The sequence below is a fragment of the Physeter macrocephalus genome, chromosome 11, assembly GCF_002837175.3.
Source record: "Physeter macrocephalus isolate SW-GA chromosome 11, ASM283717v5, whole genome shotgun sequence".
NCBI lineage: Eukaryota > Metazoa > Chordata > Mammalia > Artiodactyla > Physeteridae > Physeter > Physeter macrocephalus.
The window spans coordinates 68,522,942-68,543,276 of NC_041224.1; the positions used below are offsets into that span (position 1 = coordinate 68,522,942).

Here is a 20,335-nt window from a genome sequence, read left to right on the forward strand (position 1 = left end):
TCGGCAGGCGGACTCCCAACCACTGCGCCACCAGGGAAGCCCTGTGACAGTTATTTTAACTTGACTCACAAGCCCCATTCAATCTCTTTCTCCCTTGTTTCCCTCTACACTAGAAGCTAGAAAGCAAAATACTTGAATTCCCAGATGCCTTTGCATTAAGAAGTGGTCATGTGATACAGTTCTGATTAATAAAATAAAGGAATAAGTCCCTTCCCCAATATGAAGGCAAAACCTGAAGAGGAGAAATCTTTTGCACTGGAGAGGAGAAAGCTTTTGCACTTCACATTTGTCCCTCTCCTTCCTCCTGCCTGGAATACAGATGAAATGCCTGGAGGTGAAGCAGCTGTTCATGACCATGAGGAACAAAATGCTAAATAGAACTCTAGCCTCTGATGATATCTCTGAGCAGCAAGGCAAGCCTGGACCACCACCTTTAGACTTCTTACACAATAAAAATAAATTATTTACCTATTCAAGCCACTGTTTTTCAGACCTTCTATTACTTTCAGATAAGCATATTCCTTCATGATATATTTTTAATAAATGAAATAAAAGTTGAGAATGGTTGTATTTACATTTATAAAATATTTTGTAGTTTATAAACTGTTCTGTTGTTTACCACCAGGAACTCCAAGTGATACCACAAGCTCTCTTCCAGCTCTGATATTCTGTCCTTATAAGAGGGACATCTCTCTTACTAGGCAAATTCACATCACCCACAACTTTTACAACTCAACAAAAAAGAGCAGTTGTCTTGCTCTCAGCTGTTCTTTGAGATGGTACACCACTGAACCAGGTGCCCTACCTCCTTCTGCCTTCTCTGTCCTCTGATTCATTCCCTAAAGCTAAGGGCCAACCCTCCTACCTGAGACCTCCTAGACTAATACTACCTCACAGAAGTTCCGACTTGACTAGAGGTCAACTTACAATTTTCAGAGCCAAATAGATTCCTGCTATCCAAGCACAATCTGAGTTGAGTATATTTATATTAGTAAAATATTTTGTAGTTCAGAAACTTAAAACTGTCTTTTTTTGTACCATCTCACTGATGCTCACAACAATGCTGAGATAAACAGGGCAAGTATAAAGACTGTGATGAGCCACGGGTTCTAGAGATAATGAATAAAAGTGCTATATGACCCGAGGCAGTGGGGAAAGGGGAATAGACATTGGACTAGGAGTCAGGAAACCTAGGTTTTGTGTTCCAGTTCTACCATTAACTAGTAGCTTGACCGTGGGAAAGTCGTTTACCTCTCTGGGTCCAGTTTCCTCATCTGTACAATGAGGATGCTGGATGTATTAGTCAGCTCGGGCTGCCATAACAAAATACCATAGACTGCATGGCTTAAACAACAGAAACTTATTTCCTCAGAGTTCCGGAGACTGAAAAGTCCAAGATCAGGGTGCCAGTATGGTCTGGTTCTGGTGAGAGCTCTCTTCTTCACTTGCAGACAGCTACCTCCTAAAGATCCTATCTCCACATACAATAACACTGGGGGTTAGGGTTTCAACTTATGCATTTTGGGGGTCCCCATCCAGTCCCCAGCACTGACATGACACTGGAGTTCCTTCCACCTATTAGCACAAGTTTGGAACACTGAAGATGATCACAATTACCTGTGGAATCAGTAATTCTACCTGACCTTCTTGATTCAAGAAACTGCACAAGGCTTATTTCTCTACTCTTGGGTAGTAAGCATCTTGGGGTCTTCTGTGTATGTTTTTCCTTTTCAAAGGCAATTAATACACCAAATGTGATCTCTGACCAAAGCAGGTCTCTCCTAAGGTTGGAGCCTTAATGTTTTTCAGAAAGCAGTATGTTTAACTATTACTTTCAGTTTTGGGGTGTGGCATGCAGATTAGCTACTGCATTTAGAAAGAACACAATGGTGACTGTCAGTTGGAGGTGGGTTTCAAATCACAAGTATACAGTTTAATTTTCTAACAGCCATGGAGATCGCTGATCAATTGTTGCCCTTCACCAAAGCCCAAAGTGCCTTGTCATTCCTACTTCGCCCCTGAAGTGCCTAAAAGTGCTGTTTTCAAGCAGGTTTGTGGTCAGAAGCAGCCTCTGGTGAAGAGAGCCAGCCTACCTTAGGTCAAATATAATTTTCTCCAACGGTAATCAACCAAGATTTCTCTAGAAATATTAATGATTTTTGGTTTAATATACTTACTGTCAAAGGCCTAAAAGTATGTGGGGCACTTAAATACAATTCCAACAAAAATACTTCAAGGATGAGTGAAACAGTCCTAGAATGTGCTGTTGTGTTCAGACCTGAGACCTTTAGGAGTAAAATGGTCTCAATTTCTGTAACTGCTTTATTTGTTTACTTCTTCTTATTTATGATATAATCTATAACTGCTTATTGATGCTAAATTTTCTCTGTTAGTAATTTGAAACCCAAATTTACCTTCATAGCTATTAAAATCTTTATCTTCAATTGCCCCCAACTGTCTAAACTCTGGTATTCTACAAAATGGTAAGATGCTGAGTTTTCTTGATTGATTCTATAGAGCAATGGTTCTCAAATGGGAGATGCCAAATGTTCCCAGGGGACATCTGGCAATGTGTAGAGACGTTTTTGGTTACCATAACTGGGGGAGGGTGGTAGTGCAACCGGCATCTAATAAGGTAGAGGCCAGGGATGTTGCTAAACACCCTACAATGCACAGGACAGCTCCCCGCAACAAGGAATTATCTGGTCCCAAAAGTGCTGAGGTTTAAAAACCCTGCTATAGAATCTCAAGATGCAAAGAACATGGTCCTTAAGGCTTCCAGGGGAGCACAACTTCTATTGGTTTTATTGGTAGCCCAACTCTGTGACTGTATACGACCTCAGAGACACAGCAGAAACTGATGGAATGTTTGCCATGCCAATGAAGAACGTCAGGAATGGGATTTTTGTTTTTTAAGTAGGCAGCCTTTCCTTTGATCTTCATTCAACCTCAATGTCCTCTTCACCTGGGTAGTAAGGGGAAAGAAAACAGGACTAGAACACTGGCTCAGGAGCAGGCCTGTGACAAGGTCTGAAGATTTGCCACTTACACCCTCAGAGCTCACTTTACTTGGGACTGATGGTGTGAGGATAGAAAAAAGCTCCACACACTATAAAATCCTAACAGCTTCATGGGTTGGTAGGATTTCAAACTCCTTTTAAAAAGCATTAAATTACTCCCTGTGCTCCCATTATTTTAATGATTTCTGTATATCCCTCCTCATTCCAAAAACGTTGAAGTGGTTAACTCGCCCTGTTGTGTTGACTCAATTTTCCCATATAAAGCCTAAATGGGCTTTAGGACTGATCAATAGAAGTTTCAGTGTAGGAGGAAGAAGGATTTTGGAAGGACCAAGAAAACCTATAATGTTTTGGCAGTTCAAAGAAATGAGTTAAATTCCTACTATGTGTAAAGTATAGTGCTAAATGTAGAGGCGTATATATTTTTTTAAGTATAAATCACAGCTGGTGTCCTTAAGTAATTTATAATCTGCCTGAGAGGGATAGGCTTGGTGCCCAAGGGAGGATGTCTTTCATTACAAGGCGGTCTGTGCTCAGAGCCTCCAGGCAGGCACAGCCCTCAGCTCTCTTTGCCTCCTCTGGCCAGGTAAGGAGGGGCAGAGCAAAGGCTCAGAAGTGGGCACACACTGGAAAGGATCAGGGGCAGGAAGCAAACTAATCAGGCGCTAAGTTACGGTTTTATCTTGCAGCTACAAGAGAGTCTCCAAAGGCATCCAAACAGGAAGTTATAATGATAAAAGGTGACATTGACTGAGTGCTTACTGTTTTCTAGGCACACTCATTTCATCCTCTTCCTGACAGCCTTAGGACATAGCCACTCTTCTTCTTCCCATTTTACTGAGGGGGAAACTGAGGCACAGGGTTGTAAATCACTCCTGCGAAGTCACACAGTTAGCAAGGGCTAGAGCCAGGATTCACCCCCTGGGCAGAGCCCACACTCTTAACTGCTTCTCGGGTCTGCCTCTTGATAGAACAGGAAGGATAAGAGCTGAGGAAAGACCAGACACATTAGGAAGAAGCTGCCAGCATTTCAAGGAGTGGAAGTTAATGGGGTCAGATGTTGCTGAGCCATCAGGAACGAAATCTGAGAAAGGGCCCCTGGATTTGTGATTAGGCAATCAGGCGTGACCTTTAAGAGTTCTGTTTCGTAGAAGGGTGGGGACAGGGGTTCCTGGTAGGACATGACGTGGGGAGTGATAACAGATAGAGTCCCGGGTAGAAACTGATAATGGAAGGACAGGGAGAGATGGGAGAGAATTTTCCAGGCTTTTCTTTTGAGACTATGCCCCCCCAAACAATGGAACATTTTCTTTATTTGAGGGACTACAATATAATTCACCTTGTTCTTTTGTTTTGAAGGGCAAAACTAACAAATTTTAGTAGCCATGGTTAAACGAGAATTAGCAAGTGTCACAGAAATTGTTTTTTAAAAACACTGCATCAAACTCAGGTAAAATCAAAGATTTAACTGTTTGAAGGGAAATCATTATGGGAGAAAGGTACTTGACCATACTATATATGGCATTGGCTGGACATGATGGCAGTTCTGAAACTGGGGTGGGAGACTGAGAGAATCACGGATGAAATAACTCGCTTCGGACTTGTTTCGAACCAAGAGTAGCAGAAAGCATTGCATGCCTTATGGCTTGAGAATGAAATCCAGAGAACAGCTGCCTGACCGCAGTCTGGACTTCCAAATACCTGGGCTGCAAAAGGAAGAAATACTTATTAAAATTCTTTGTTTTAATGAGCTGTGGGAACTGAGTTATCAGCCCCTGTCCTAGCTACTGAGTAGTTCCCATTACAAATCAAAAGCAGTTTTAGGGAGGCTGCATTTTCTTGGAGGGAAATTCTCTCCTGGCAGATAATTCTGACTGCCTAGGGCAGCAATTAAAGACACCGAAGAGGAGGAGGAGGAGGAGGGGGAGGAGGAAGGAGCTGATAGGAGCCAGGGCTGGGAGGGGCAGGGCAGGGGGAAATCACTTAACCCCAGAGCCGCCACTGGTCTTTGGAACCCCCGGCACTGATGGGGGCCAGCTGGAGCTGGCTGAGGACGAGAGGCCCAAGTGTGGGAATCCAGGGAGGGGGCCTCCCAGGGCTTCCTGGGTCAGCTGGGAGGAGGGCACCAGAGCTTTCTTCCGCAGCCTGCCTGGCTGCCACCATTGTTGTGTAAGATGTGGAGTCAGGACCTGGCTTCTGAGCTCTGGTGCTGATGACAGGGAACTTTTTCCAGCATTAACCACCATCCCGGCCTGGGCTAGCTGGCTGGCTCCACTCCTAGCATGGTGGCCGTGGCAGCAGGGATTGCGGGGGAGGGGCAGGTAGGGGGCTCAGAAACCCAGCATCCGACAGTGGAAGAGTCAGATTTTCCCAAGCATGCCTCCTTCCGTCTGTGCCCCCTTCCCAAGGGGGAGGGGAGGGGGAGGGGAGGGGAGGGGGGAGGGGAGGGGGAGGGGAGGGGAGGGGGAGGTGGGGGAGGAGAGAAAAAGGAGAAGGAGGCTTCCCTGTGGCTAAGGAGTAGTTCCACGGGAACTTCATCCCATAACCATTAACTCCCTCCTGCATCCCAGTGTACTCAATTCTAAAGTGTTCTGAGGCTGTATTAGTGCCCCAAATGCCCATCATTTTGCTGCAGCCCAAGAACTACTGCAAACAATAGATGAATGAAAGGTAACTGGGAGTCTGGGACTGCTTGGGCCCAAAGAATCTCAAGCTGTTATGCTGTTGGTGCACGCTTTCTGCAAAACTCAGACACATGGGATAAGTGCTTTGGCAATGAACTCTGACACCCTGGCCTAAGCAGGGAAGACACCAACAGGCATTAAAAAAAAAAAAAGCAAGATGCTGATGCTAGTAGTGCAGTGATTAACCTGCCTGTGTGAGTGTCCACAGATTCCTTTTCCTTTCTAGTGACTCAGGCCATGGGAAAGTTGGTGGAATCTGGAGCATCATTCTTGGAAGTCTTAAAAATATTTTGCACTCCAAATAGAGGGGAACCCACACAGGTCTCCTCTCCAACCCAGGCTATCTCTGCATGTAGCTTTTGCTGCCTTGTTATACAGCCCAGCCCTCAGGAGACTTTCTTTTCATCTTTACGGGGCTGACTCTACCTGGGAGGTTCCTCTCTTCCTAACCTCCACTCAAGAGTAAGACAACGCAAGGGGGAAGAGATACGGGAACATGTGTATATGTATAACTGATTCACTTTGTTATAAAGCAGAAACTAACACACCATTGTAAAACAGTTATACTCCAATAAAGATGTTAAAAAAAAAAAGAAAGAAAAAAGAGTAAGACAAGATCTCTCCCGATTCTTCTCTACTTTCCTTGCTGTTCCCCCCGCCCCCAAACACATATAAAGCCTTTGCATTTGAGAGGTTTCACTGCTCACTACCAGGAACTGTAAGGGCTACAAAAAAACAAGAAGTGTGGGAGGCTGGAAATACTCAAGGATGCCACTGTGACTTGTCAGTTCTTTTCCACAGCACCAGGGTTAGGGGAGTGAACAAAATAGACAAAATCCCTGTGCTCTGGAGTGTTCATTCTCTGCGGGAGATTTATATAGTATATTTAGAAGGGCTATGAATAAAAGCAAAGCAGGGAGGAGGAACAGGAATGCCTGTGGGAGGGCGTGTAGTTTTAAAGGAGTGGTGAGACTTTGAGCAAAGCCAAAAAGAGGTGAGGGCGCAAACCATGCAAGAATCTGCGGGAAGGGCAGTCCAGGAGACGGAAGCACTAGTGCTAAGGCCCTGAGGCGGGGGAACAGTAAGGAGGCCTGTGTGGATGGGCAGAAGCAGAGGAGGACGGGAGGCCAGAGAACGATGGGGCACAGCACTCTCCATCCTGCAATCAGAGTGAAAAGAAGGAAAAGGCCCAGATTTTGAGCCACACTGACCTGGGTCTGAATCTCAGCTCTGCTCCTTATGTCATGGACCTTGGGCTCCTCTCTCCTAATCTAGAAACAGTTGACCACAAAGGGTCATTGCAAAGGGTTAAAGGAGATATGGAATGTGTAACTACCTATGCCAGGACACAGCTCATGCCAGGTTCCTACCCAGCACACATTAGTTCCCTTCCTCTACCCCTGGTTACAGAGCTCCTCTCATCTAGTTCCCATTGTGGCCATGTCTGAAAGTATGTCATTCAAGGGCTTTCTAGAGGTCCAAAGTTTACTACCAAGTGCAAGAAGAGAAACTGCAAAATAGTGTGCATCTATGTATAGTATTGTTGGCAAACAGTGACATTTTAGTATCCACATTCAAAAATCCAGAGAAATCTATTCCAAACTATTAATGGTGGTCTCACTAAGGTATAAGAATATCAAAGATTCTAATCATGGACCTCTACCTTCTATATTTATGTAATGATCAAACATTTTATAATGAATATATATTTGCAAGCAGAAATCACAATACAGACTAATGTTGGTACAGGAGAAGTGATTTCCTGACTCTTTCCTACAAGTAGCCTCCATCCTACCTTGCACCCAAGGCCCACTGGTGTGAGCTCACTTTAGGACCTCTTACATCTTCCATATGGGGAAAATGAGCACATGTAAGTCCAGCAGGAGGTCTAGGGTTCTCACATGAGACCTGGACTATAGGAGAAGGCCCTACGGTGGGTGTGCCTGGCCAGCATTTGTGAACTCTGACTGGTTCAGTCTGGAAAGGGGATGGCTTAACTTGCAGGTTGTGAACTGCTTTCTAAATAAAATTAAAACCCTTGCTATAGCTTCCATCAAGGAGAGAAAAAGAAGACTGGTGAAAATCAAGTATTTCAGAGTAATCTGTGAACTGTGATTCAAGATTGTTGACAATGAAAAAAAAATCTCATTTTAGAGACTACTTAGTTAAGAAATACTGTAAGAAAACGAGACATTTCACAACTAAGTAGCCTACAAGGTCAGTCAAGGAAAGACAAATATGCCAGTTCCCAGTGTCTTACTCAACAATGCATTAAAATGTGCATTACAATCAGTCACTGCAATGCATGCTAGTTATATAGCTTGGAAAAATTTTAGTTGCTTCCCCACTTCCAAAAAAAAGAAAAAAAAACCCTTGATGAGGGGCATAAAAAAAATAATGCTTAAGCATCCATAGTTGTTCATATGGCTTTTTCCAGTGTAAACATGTTTCAAGAAAACAAATATGTAGTCAGAAACATTTTAACATTCCTCAAATTGACCATTGCACCAAAAAAGGGTGCTCAGTTCTGCAGTAAATAAAATCCTGCTTGAAGAAAGTAGACTTCTTAGATGCTTTTTAATTATGAGACTTCTGACTGAAGAAGATAATGGTGCTCCCCATAGGAAAACCAATTTGCTCCCCAGAATCAAGCAGTACCTCTCTTTGCTTTCTGCTTTTTCCCCAGTAACACCAGGACTCATCTTGAGTTTATCTGATCATAGACTGGAAATCCCCAGGACAGAAAGACTCCATCTCAGCATTTCCATAAACACTGGGGCTGCGCTCTTCCAAAACCGAGTGATTTCCACGAGGCAAAACGGCTATAACAAATTGCTTTACTATCAACAGAATAGGGTATCATGAAAAAAGTAACATCATGGTGTCCTAAAACCAGTCATATCGCCCAAGAAAGAAAACAGAGCTTATAGAATTTACAAGAGTCTTTTATTTCTGACCTAATATTATTCATCAATTTATCATTCAAGCTGTAATTTCCATGGGATATAATTTTCAAATAACCCCTTCTACTTAGCTGTACTTTTCTCACCACGACTTCAAATATGTGACCTGAGCATAAAACTTTGTAGCCCCCTGAGTGAATTTCCCATTGATGCATCTACAGTGATTTCTAAGTCTGTGAGAACTGTTAGGAATGTGTAGCAAAATCCAATACCTGCATTATAATAATGCATTTACAAAAAAAGATTGAATTTATATCCATTGTTGAGTGTACAAATTCCAAAACTTTCAAATGAAGAGCTGCTACAATCACAGAGACTGGATTATGGTCCACGACTTGTACGGATTCCTTCACCTGGTTAAGGCACTCACACCCAAGTATGACAGACAATATTGTTCTAATGACTGGCAGTGAGACCAGAAGATAGTGTGCAGGGCGGCAAGAAGATTGGAGTGGGATGTGATAATGAAAAACGTAATTCATTCTACCTGATGCATATACATTTTACAGATTTAAATCTGAAGGGAAACAACTTTTTGAACTTAATTGCTTGTTTGGGAGAGTTGAATGGAAACGCCTTGAACCCCATGTTTACAGGCTCAGTGCCACCTTAAAAAATTCCACACAAACCCATTCTGAAACAACAGTTTCTCCTACTGGAGAGCCACAAAGGTTGATGTGAAATCTATGAAATGGAAAATCAGATCCAAGCTTGTGGGCTCATGCATAAGCTTTGATCTTAATGAAAACGTGGATGGAACAGCAGCACCAGGGTTAAAGGTTACTCTCATCCCCCACCCCACCGACCCCCCAGCAATCAGACGCACTAGAGTTTGCATCCTTATCCTGTCCCTGGCTGTGTGACCTTGGGCAAGTTATCTAAATTTTCTAAGTCTTAGTCTCTTCATCTTCAACATGGAGATAACAGGTTTGTTATGAGGATGAAATGAGATATGCACCAATAGCTTGTAGCTCAGTACCTGGCACATATGAGCATTTAAGAAATGTGTTCTCATGATTAGATGTGGCACTCTGACTACTGTATATTTTAGAAGAAATTACAGTCCTGCTGCCATATCCCAATATCTTGTGGTAACCATTTTCATTCTATACTTCTAGCTTTTACTATTTTTTTCACCACAGTATTTCAGGGGAAAAAAAAAGAAAGGTAATCAGTTACATACATCCCACTTTTTGAACTGTTTCTTGAAGCAAGGTGAAAAGCTGGGGAAATAGGTAACATATACACTGAAGAGAAATTTACTCTTTAGGATATGACGTTATATGTGTATGGAATATAAACAAACCATGTAATTTCAGTCTATAACTATGGGGCATCAAATCATAGGTAGGTTTTATTTTAAAAGAGACAAAAGCCAAGCAATATTAAAGAATATGGAAGGAATCAATATGGGCCTATTGCTATCTCAGTATTAGTGACTGAAACAGGGATTGGTGGGCTAGATTACGGGGGATTTCATGGGGTCTAACTTCCAACAGGTGGCAAGCTTTAGTCATCTTCAGATGCAAAACCTTAATGAGTTTGAGTATGCAAGTCTCAGGGATTCTGTTCAAGGCCTCCTCTCCGCAATCAAGGGAAACAATTTTCTGTTTTTAAGCCACCCTGGCAAGTTAGCAAGCAGGGAACTGTCCGCTGTAGCTTGCACCTGTCCCTAGAACGGGATTTTGGCCTGACGGTGAAAACCCACCATCCTTTCCTATCAGTCCATCCTGCCGCTGTGGCGCCTCCAGACAAATGGGGGAAGCCCACTAGGAAGTGGTCACGACCAACAAGGCTACAAATCCCCAGGGTGTGGGATTTCCACTTCAATACCACGCCTGAAAACCTAAAATAGGCACCCGCTTGTTATACTGCAATGGGATTCCCCCCAGCAGCAATCCCCAACCCCCAGCTTGCATGTTTTATTAATAAATGCAAGATGGCACACGGAGGCAAAGAATGGGAGGTAAGGCATCTGCAGCTGGACCCGAACCAGGGCAGTTTGCAAAAATAAATAAGAAGCATGTGACAAGAAGCAGATCCCCAGGCTGGAGCTGAAGCCCTAGGCTGCCCCAGGCACCCTCGCCTTGCTACAGCGACCAGAGGGGATGAAGGTCAGTGGTAAGATCCCAGCCCTCCCGGACGCGTACCCTGCAAACCCTGACCGGCCCCCACCCCCGCCCCGGCCACAGGACCCGGGCAGAGTGGCAGGGGAAGCCCTGGCCACGGCCGGCTGCGGGGACACATACCTGCTGCCCGGGCTGTGGATTCGCTCGGCTCTGCAGCGGCGCCGGCCGCGGCTCGCGCTCTCGGGGCTCCCCTCTCCGCCCCCCCGCCCCCTCGCCCCCTCGCGGCCCGCCGCTGCCTCCGCTCCCTCCGCTCCTCCGCCCACCGCGCTCGGGGGCGCGCGCGCGGCCACGCGCCGGCGGCTCGCCCGGGCCCGCGCCTGCGCCCTCGCCTCCCGCCGTCGGCGCGCGCGCCCCGGAGCCTCCGGAGCGGCGGCGCGGCTGTCTAGGAAACCGCGGCCTCTGCGGGCCGGGCAGTCGGCGGGAACCGGGCAGGGGTATGGGGGCTGGGGACTCGGCCGGCGCCAGGGCCTGAACGGAGCGCGCCGGTTTCGTGGCGTGGGTGAGGGGGTCGCGGGGCCGGGGGAGGGGGGTGCTGCGCGTGCGCTTGTGGAGAGAGGAGGGGGTCGCTGAGAGAAGGTCTGAGGTGGAGGCCGGCGGGGACGGGAAGCAACAAGTGCGGAGGCCGAGGGGGCCCCCCCCGGGGAATTTCGTGCAGCCGAGAATAGAAACCTCCTCTGGCTTTGGTGCAGCGCTTTGCAGTTTCCAAAGCTCTTTGCTAGTCTTTGGTCACATCCACACATGGCACCCCGTGAGGGAGCAAAAGGCGGGCATTCACTGCCCTCTGAGGTTTGAGGCACGGAGAGGAAAACACCTCTTTGTGGTCGAGATCGAACCAGAATCAGAGACCCTTGACCCTTAGGCTGCTGTCTGGGAGAAAATTACCTGTCAGGACCTTCATTTGATGGTTTTAGCTCAGGACCCTTATAGGACAGTGTTACTCAGCCTGTTTTTTTCTTTCCATTATCGTTCTCTTAAGAAAAGACTTTTAAACCGTTTTGTTCACCAATCCCTTCCTCCCCACCCGCCATGAAATTATAATACCATTCATATCCTGAATAGCTGTTTAAGTACCATACGTGTATCTGTGCTTTACACATGAAAAGAGTAAGATTTCGCCCCTTGGAGATAACGTCAACCCCGTGGAGAATGAATGCTTGCTTTAGGACCGTGGCTCTTGGTTTTAGCGGGTGGAGCAAGTGGAGTAGGTGAGGGCTCTGGATGCACCCGTAATACTCTCTGTAGGTTAAAGTCCTCCCATACAACTCTCTAATGTCTGCAGGTGCTGCTGTGAGCAGTGGAATACAATCACTTAAGCAGCTTCTGGATTCAGAATAGGTTTTGTTACTTGTCTCAATTCAGGCTAAACTAGCCATTTTCCAATAGGGTCCTGACATTTTTGCTAAAATACTTGAAAAGATTGGAAACCCTCTTTTCTAGAACGCTAAGTTCCAGGATGGGCTCTAGCTCTGCAGACAGCCTTGATTTCCGGTTCTCACACCTCTTCTAAAGTGGGTGTTTTGTTTTGTTTTGTTTTGTTTGTTTGTTTTTGGTTAGGCCTATTTGGTCTCCCAGGAATGTCTTAGTCATTCTCGCCTCTTCCTCCTCCCACCTCAGCTTTTCTAGCTAAAAGATGGAAATCAAAACCCAGGTCACAGAATTGCCACAGGGGTTTGGATCATACTTTTCTTAGACACAGGAATATCTAGGTAGGGAATGAGTATTGAATTTTGGCAAGCTGGGAAGTAAGTAAAATTCCTTCTTCAAGTCCTCCCTCATCTTTCAGTGTTTCTTAACCCAACTGTAATGGAATTTCAGAGGAACACAAAGCCCTTGGAGGTGATATTTGTAGAAGCTACCTGGGTTGCCAGAGGATTTTTTTTTTTACATTTAATGTGGACTGGAAAAGAGAAAGTGGGGATGAGTCAAGAAAACTTGGGAGGATGGATGGGATTGCTGGGTGGGTGGGTATAGTTTTCTGACAGATGGTGGCAACATTTCAACTACACTTTAAAAAGTGTAAAAAAAAAAAAAAAGCCTCGGCATAGCTTGTTAAAGTTGTTTTCCACCCCATTCCCCCCCACCCTCACACTTAGTAAAACTCTAAATACTTGATTAAAACCATTGAAAAGCATCCAGTTACAATTCTAGTTCAAAGAGTAGGACAAGTATTTTGAAACTTGCAGACAGAAAAATTGGAGCACCACTTTGGTTTACCTGGAATCTTTGTAGTCTAATACCAGTTTTGGATTCAGGTGCAAGGCTACTTCAGGGGAGCTTTTTTCCTACAACAGCTGTCAATGAAGACCCTCTAGAGAGAGAAAACTGGAAACCACATGCTAACATATTTTACCTGTGTCTTTTAAGTGTGCTGCTTTGGGGTTTTTGTTTGTTTGTTTTTTTGTAATCTGAGTTCATGGAAAATGTAGGTACACCATTTTATGTGGTAGTGTGAAGTCAAAAAATCCCCAAACATGTGTAATTTATCTGCTCTATGCTGCTCCCTGGTGGTGTCGTACTTCAGATCACCTATCCAAACTAAAATCTTCCACTTCTTTAATTCTTTAGGATGTTGGAAACCTAAATCAGAGTTGTAGACAAGATGGTATTCTGCTTTCTCCAAACTTCTCCTGCTCTGTTTTCAAATACCCCAAGTCCTAATACCCAGAGGAGGATTAGCCCTTGAGACTGATCAATTTGGAGGAACTGTGAAGATCTCTGGCAGGCCTCTTTAGCTTATTCTTAAATGTGTCTGTAAGAATCTCTTGAGGATACTTGATTAAAATCAGATACCGGAGCCTCACCTCAAACCCATTAAAATCTAATTTACAGGAGTGTGGCCTGTTATTTTTATTTTTAACTGTCCCAGGTGATTCTTATCAATGGGAGAGGTTGGGGAATCCTAGAGCTATAAACAACAGGTGTGGCTTTAGTAGACTGTAGGTGTCTAGTGAGAGGGATTTTGTGGGTGAAGGAGCCCCACAGCATAAAAGAAAATAGGACCTACACAGCAGGAGTAGAAGAAATTAACTGTAGTTTTAAGGTTTGTGTGTCACTTTCTTGCCAGATATATCTGCTTCTAATGTGCCTGTAATTGGCACGCTATCCCATACCAAAGCACCTTTTGAGGTAAGTCAGATTTTCTTTCAGTTAAAAAGACTGTCTTTTCAAGAGTACCAGAATCACATAACCAGAAAATTTGTGCATGTATGATATGCAGCTGCAAGATTATGAGAAGGCAGACTGGAGATTATGTTGATCCTGTGAATGAAAAAGATTGCTATTAGAGTTAAAATTTGTTCTCTTGAGGTAGCTGCTTGAAAAAGTAGAACATATGAATCTGATGCCACATGATTTGTGAAATTTTAAAATATCAAGAGATTTTAAGTTGTTAATGTTTATGTAAATGTTAATATTTTAAAACCTCTTCTGAATGTTGATTTGTGATGCACCCTCACTTATTTGGAACACACAGGGAGAAAGCCAATTTAAGTTCATGAAAAGCTTGAAAAATGGAATATATGTGACTGATAATTATTTAAAAATTTAAGTATACATAATAACTGCTAACAAAATAGCTTTAAAAAATTCTGCTGAGAGGGCTTTAATGAATAAATGTGATTGACTTGTAATTAGCAAAATTCATATGCTTACATTCTATGTGGATAAAACAAAGCACAGTACCGTGCACTGAATAGGTCGTCAATTAACATTCTTTTTAAAAACGTTTTCTCATAAGTAGCTTAAATACACTTAACTTAGCGAGCCCATCTTCAAGTATAGTACCTCAGTGGCAGATTTCACCTTGAGCGGTGGCATGCCAAGAGTAGTGGCAATGAGAGCATCACTTGGGGTGTAGGCAACAAAAATTCTCATTGTCTGTAGGGAATTAAACTATAATAAACCCACTAAAAGTCTGTCCGATTTTTATTACCAGCAATTTCTATGTACCAGAAATTCTAAACAATGTCAGTGATAAAATATTTCTCCCTGAAAACTTTCTTATGAATCTATGTTCTAAACAATTACTGTAGTTACTATTAAGTTTTAGTAATGTATATGTAAGCTTCAAATTAGCACATTTTAATTATTGATCCTTTAATAAATATCATATTCTACATAGAATATGAACTCCCAGTTATACAGTTGGCCTTCAATAAATATAGACTCAGCTCTACGGATATTTTTCCAAATAAATTCATAAAAACTCAGGGTAATTCAAGGCTTCAGGTGCAGTTCATGTCTGCAGCCCCTTTGGTCCATATCTTTGCATTTACATGGTAGATTCTTAAGCAGTGATTGCATAGCGACTATAAGGATGAAGAAACAGATTTGATTACTTCAATGTTGTCATTCTGTATGACCACTTAGAGTTTTCATTTGCATGTACCATTTGAGGGAAACAAAGTGTAATATTTTTGGCTTGTAAGTACAAATTTGGTTAATATGTGAAATTATTCTTCTGAATAATTGAATTCAAAAAATCTTTTACTTTGAAATTTGTTCTTTTTAAATTATTAATGTTTACTTCAAAACTGAAGAAGGAATCAATAGGAGGTGCAATGTTATTACTTAGTACTTCCACAAAACAATATGTAGGTTTAAGTTTTTCCTTTTTTCAGAAACATTAATTCCGTTGCATTTTTCCTTTTTTGTACTATAATATTTATTTTATATTTGCATATAAGTGGAGTTGAGTAAAAGAATTTTCACTGTCTGTTTCTTTCCCAGCTATTATTATTTGTTTCATTTCATGTCATTACTAAAAATAATTTTGTCACGTAGAGGAGGGTGTGTTAGAAAAAAAAATGATCCCTTTGGGTGTTATATTCTGAGTATACCACTGGGCTCAAGTGATCACAAAGTGAATGGTATTCAAATTAAGTGAGCTTTATTATGTGTTTAATATCTGGAATTTTGCATGTACTTCATGAGGAAACCGTTTTTGGTTGTTTTTTTTTTGCGGTACGCGGGCCTCTCACTGTTGTGGCCTCTCCCGTTGCGGAGCACAGGCTCCGGACGCGCAGGCTCAGCGGCCGTGGCTCACAGGCCTAGCCGCTCCGTGGCATGTGGGATCCTCCCGGACCAGGGCACGAACCCGTCTTGCCTGCATTTGCAGGCGGACTCTCAACCACTGTGCCACCAGGGAAGCCCTAGGAAACCATTTTTGGGGCACTGTTTATATGCCAAAATGAAATATCAGTGATTGTATATGTATTTTAAAACATAAAAATGATCTAGTATTCCAATTCTAGTCTAATTAGGCTATTTTAAAACCTAGCAAGTACATGTCCTTGTGTTTATTGATAGACTCCTAATGATTACTGACATTTGTTAAATGCCTACAATGTGTCAGACATCATTCTGTGAGCTTTATTTGTATTAATTTTTTCATAAGTCCTGTTGGGAAGGTATAGTTGTTATCTCATTTTCCAGATGAGAAAACTGAGGCACCGTGGGATTAAGTAATTTGTGCAAGAACAGCCAGATAATAAGTGGAGGAACTAAGATTCAAGCCTGGACAGTCTGATTCAGAGACCTCAAGTTCAACCCTACTGCCTCACTGCCTCACATACACACACAAAGTGGTGCCTCAATAAGCTTGAGGAATTATTATGTAGTGGGAAAAGCATTCTGGATTCCAGGGTTTCACCTCCAATTCATTCTTTAACTTTGAAATTAAATGAATGTCTCTGATTTGGAGAGGATTGAATTTGGTACATCTTGAAATTCTCTAAATTTCTTTCTAGCTCTAAATTTTTATGATTCTATGATTTTTTTTTTAAAAGAGTTTCCTTAGTTTAATATGTTGTTACAATTGCAACTTCACAGGCTCCGGACGCACAGGCTCAGTGGCCATGGCTCACGGGCCCAGCCGCTCCGCGGCATGTGGGATCTTCCCAGACCAGGGCACGAACCCGTGTCCCCTGCATCAGCAGGCAGACTCTCAACCACTGTGCCACCAGGGAAGCCCCAATGATTATTTTTATGTAAAGAAGAAAATTTGATTTTTCACTTATCTAACAGACTAAAAATGAACCAGAAAAAAAATAAAACTAGCATGATTAAATTTGAAGGTAGATAAATTTTTGATATTTTGTAGTTGCAAAATTATGCTACTTTTTTTGAAAAAAATAAATTTATTTATTTATTTTTGTCTGTGTTGGGTCTTTGTTTCTGTGTGTGGGCTTTCTCTAGTTGCACTGAGCGGGGGCTACTCTTCATTGCAGTGAGTGGGCTTCTCATTGCAGTGGCTTCTCTTGTTGTGGAGCACGGGCTCTAGGTGCGTGGGCTTCAGTAGTTGTGGCACGTGGGCTCAGTAGTTGTCACGGGCTCTAGGGCACAGGCTCAGTAGTTGTGGCGCACGGGCTTAGTTGCTCCGTGGCATGTGGGTCTTCCCGGACCAGAGCTTGAACCTGTGTCCCCCTGCATTGGCAGGCGGATTCTTAACCAGTGCGCCACCAGGAAAGTCCTATGCTACTATTAAACCTTTCATGTTCATTATTCCTGTGACTAAAGAAAGACCATAAACTTCTTTTTTAAAATTGAAATATAATTGCTTTACAATATTGTCTTAGTTTCGTGTGTACAGCACAGTGATTTTGGTTTTTTGCAAGTTATATTTCATTATGGATTATTATAAGATATTGGGTATAATTCCCTATGCTGTATAGTAAATCCTTATTGTATCCATTATAATTTATCCCTCACCCTCTCCCTCTCCCCTTTGGTAACCATAAGTTTGTTTTCTATGTCTGTGAGTCTGTTTCTGTTTTGTATACAGATTCATTTGTATTAGTTTTAGATTCCACATATAAGTGATCGGTAGTATTTGTCTTTCTCTGACTTATTTCACGAAGCATAGTATTCTCTAGGTCCATCCATGTTGCTGCAAATGGCAATATTCCATTCTTTCTAATGGCATTGTATATATACATATACACATATATATATATTCCACAATTTATTTATCCATTCATCTGTTGATGGACATTTAGGTTGCTTCCATGGCTTGTCTATTATCAGTAGTGCTACTGTGAACACTGAGGTGCATGTATCTTTTCGAATTAGAGTTTTCGTTTTTTTCCTGGATATATAACCAGGAGTGGAATTGCCAGATCATATGGTAGATCTGTTTTTAGTTTTTTTAAGGAACCTCCATACTGTTTTCCATAGTGGTTGCACCAATTTATATTCCCACCAATGGTGTATGAGTGTTTCCTTTTCTCCACACCCTCTGTAGCATTTATTATTTGTAGACTTATTGATGATAGCCTTTCTACTAATGTGAGGTGATACCTCATTGTGGGTTTGATTTGCATTTCTCTAATAATTAGTGATGTTGAGCATCTTTGCGTGTGCCTATTGGCCATCTGTATGTCTTCTTTGGAAAAATGTCTGTTTAGGTCTTCTGCCCATTTTTTGATTGAGTTGTTTGTTTTTTTGATATTGAGTTGTGTGAGCTGTTTGTATATTTTGAATATTAACCCCTTGTGGGTTGCATCGTTTGCAAATATTTTCTCTCATTCCATATGTTATCTTTTCATTTTGTTGATGGTTTCCTTTGCTGTGCGAAATCTTTTAAGTTTGATTAGGTCCCATTTGTTTATTTTTGCTTTCATTTCTTTTGCCTTGGGAGACTGATCTACGATTTATGTCAAAGAATGTTTCACTTATGTTCCCTTCTAGGAATTTTATGGTGTCATATCTTACATTTAGGTCTGTAAACCATTTTGAGTTTATTTTTGTATATGGTGTGAGAGAATGTTCTCATTTCATTGTTTTACATGTAGCTATCAAGCTTTCCCAACACCATTTGTTGAAGAGGCTGTCTTTTCTCCATTGTATATTCTTGCCTCTTTTGTTGTAGATTAATTGAACATAGGTAAGTGGGATTATTTCTGGACTCTCTATTCTGTTCCATTGATCTTTGTGTCTGTTTTTGTGCCAATACCATGCTGTTTTGATAACTGTAGTCTTGTCATATAGTCTGAAGTTTGGGAGGGTTATACCTCCAGCTTTTGTTCTTTTTTTCCTCAGGATTGCTTTGGCAGTTCTGAATCTTTTGTGGTTCCATATAAATTTTAGGATTATTTGCTCTAGTTCTGTGAAAAATGTCATGGATATTTTGATAGACATTAAATCTGTAGATTGCTTTGGGAAGTATGGCCATTTTAACAATATTCTTTCAATCAAAGAGCACAGGCTATCTTTCCATTTCTTTGAATCATCTTCAGCTTTCTTTATCAATGTTTTATAGTTTTCAGCATATGGGTCTAGAAAGACCATAAACTTCTGAGGGATTGATTATGCATCCTGATAATTGGCTTGATATAAAAATTTATATTATTCATATATGCCACTTTTATATACTTAAGGTGTTCTGAGCCTTGACCACCTTCTTCATGCCATATAAAGTAAAGCTATTTGGGAAAAGGAACTTTTAAAGTGGAAGATAGATCATATTGTATACCACTTTTTCCCTTTCTTTCTCATGAAGGTTACCACTTTATTGAAATGACAATCCTTATTAACTCTCTATCCATAATATTGTATGTAAAATTTTTCCTGGGTGGAGACATAACACAAAAAGTAACTTTCATAGAAAAAGAAATAAAATTCCTTGCCATCCCCCAAAAGTCTCTGTTTGAAAGGGTTTTTTTCTCCCACACAATAATCTTCTAATAAAATTCTATTTCCCTCTTAATCCAGCTTCTAGCCTAGTATTTAGAAGTATTAACAATAAATAGTTTTCCTGAGGCTTAAAAAAGGGGAAGCAGGAGAAATTAAAAATATTAAAGTTTCTGTTACTTATTACGAAGTTCTTTGAGGGTATTACTAAGTAAAAGAAAAAGCCCATAAAATTTGTAAATAGATTCTACTTTCTTTCCATGTGTTACTAAAATTGTTATATAAAATATTTTCTGTTTTTATTTTTCTTTATGGTGGCCACAATTTCTATCAAAGCAGAAGAAAAAGAGGTGAACTATAAAGTGAGAGCCAGTTTCATCTCTACTCTGCAATCTAGGAGAAAAACTTTAACCCAAGGACCGATCAGGTAAGTAATTATTTGTTAATTCATTCTTTGTAATGTTTTGGGGCCATATGTGGAGCCATAATTTGTCAACTATAGCCATAGATCACTGTCTTAATTCAACTAAGAGAAAATAGTGGTAGACTCCACAATATGGAAAGTTCTTTAACTTTTAAATTACAGAAGCTTGGGTCTCCATTCTAAAGTTGGAAAGGTGTGTGTGTATAGAACCATGTTCAAGTATGTGTTAGCTATTCATAAAAACATATTAAAAACAACAAAGTTGTAAGCTGGTCTGGTCTTTGTAATTTAAACATAATATGAATAGAATTAAAGAAGGTTAAGAAAGCCTTGGAGAACAAGAGTCTGGAAAATAGTTCAAGTTGTTGAGTTTAGAAGAGTGAAGGCTAAGGGATGATATTGCTTTTCAAGTAGTTGAGATGCTGACTTACTGAGGATGGTGCCTGTCCTTTTCCCATCTCTATAGAGGAAAAACAGCAGGAGAAAT

General features: G+C 41.7%; 2 protein-coding genes and 1 pseudogene across 14 annotated transcripts in view; 2 read left to right on the forward strand and 1 right to left on the reverse strand.

Annotated features, from left to right (window-relative positions):
* TMEM266 (transmembrane protein 266) overlaps nt 1–10,988 on the reverse strand; it is a 140,245-nt gene extending 129,257 nt beyond the window's left edge. Inside the window, exon 1 of one of the 2 annotated variants that reach the window (XM_024128885.3) lies at nt 10,917–10,988. The gene's annotated coding sequence lies outside the window, so the exon portion shown is untranslated. The remainder of the gene's footprint in view (nt 1–10,916) is intronic. The other variant, XM_055088151.1, reaches the window with a different exon arrangement.
* Nucleotides 10,703–20,335, forward strand: part of NRG4 (neuregulin 4) — a 140,949-nt gene continuing 131,316 nt past the window's right edge. For 3 of the 12 annotated variants that reach the window (XR_003681676.2, XR_003681666.2, XM_028495142.2), the window contains exons 1-2: nt 11,145–11,230; nt 19,764–19,851. The gene's annotated coding sequence lies outside the window, so the exon portion shown is untranslated. Of the gene's footprint in view, nt 10,789–11,144; nt 11,296–13,860; nt 13,923–19,760; nt 19,852–20,335 lie in introns of those variants that run through there. The other 9 variants (XR_003681671.2, XR_003681667.2, XR_003681668.2 and 6 more) reach the window with 9 other exon arrangements.
* LOC102975768 (surfeit locus protein 1-like) overlaps nt 10,776–20,335 on the forward strand; it is a 33,178-nt pseudogene continuing 23,618 nt past the window's right edge.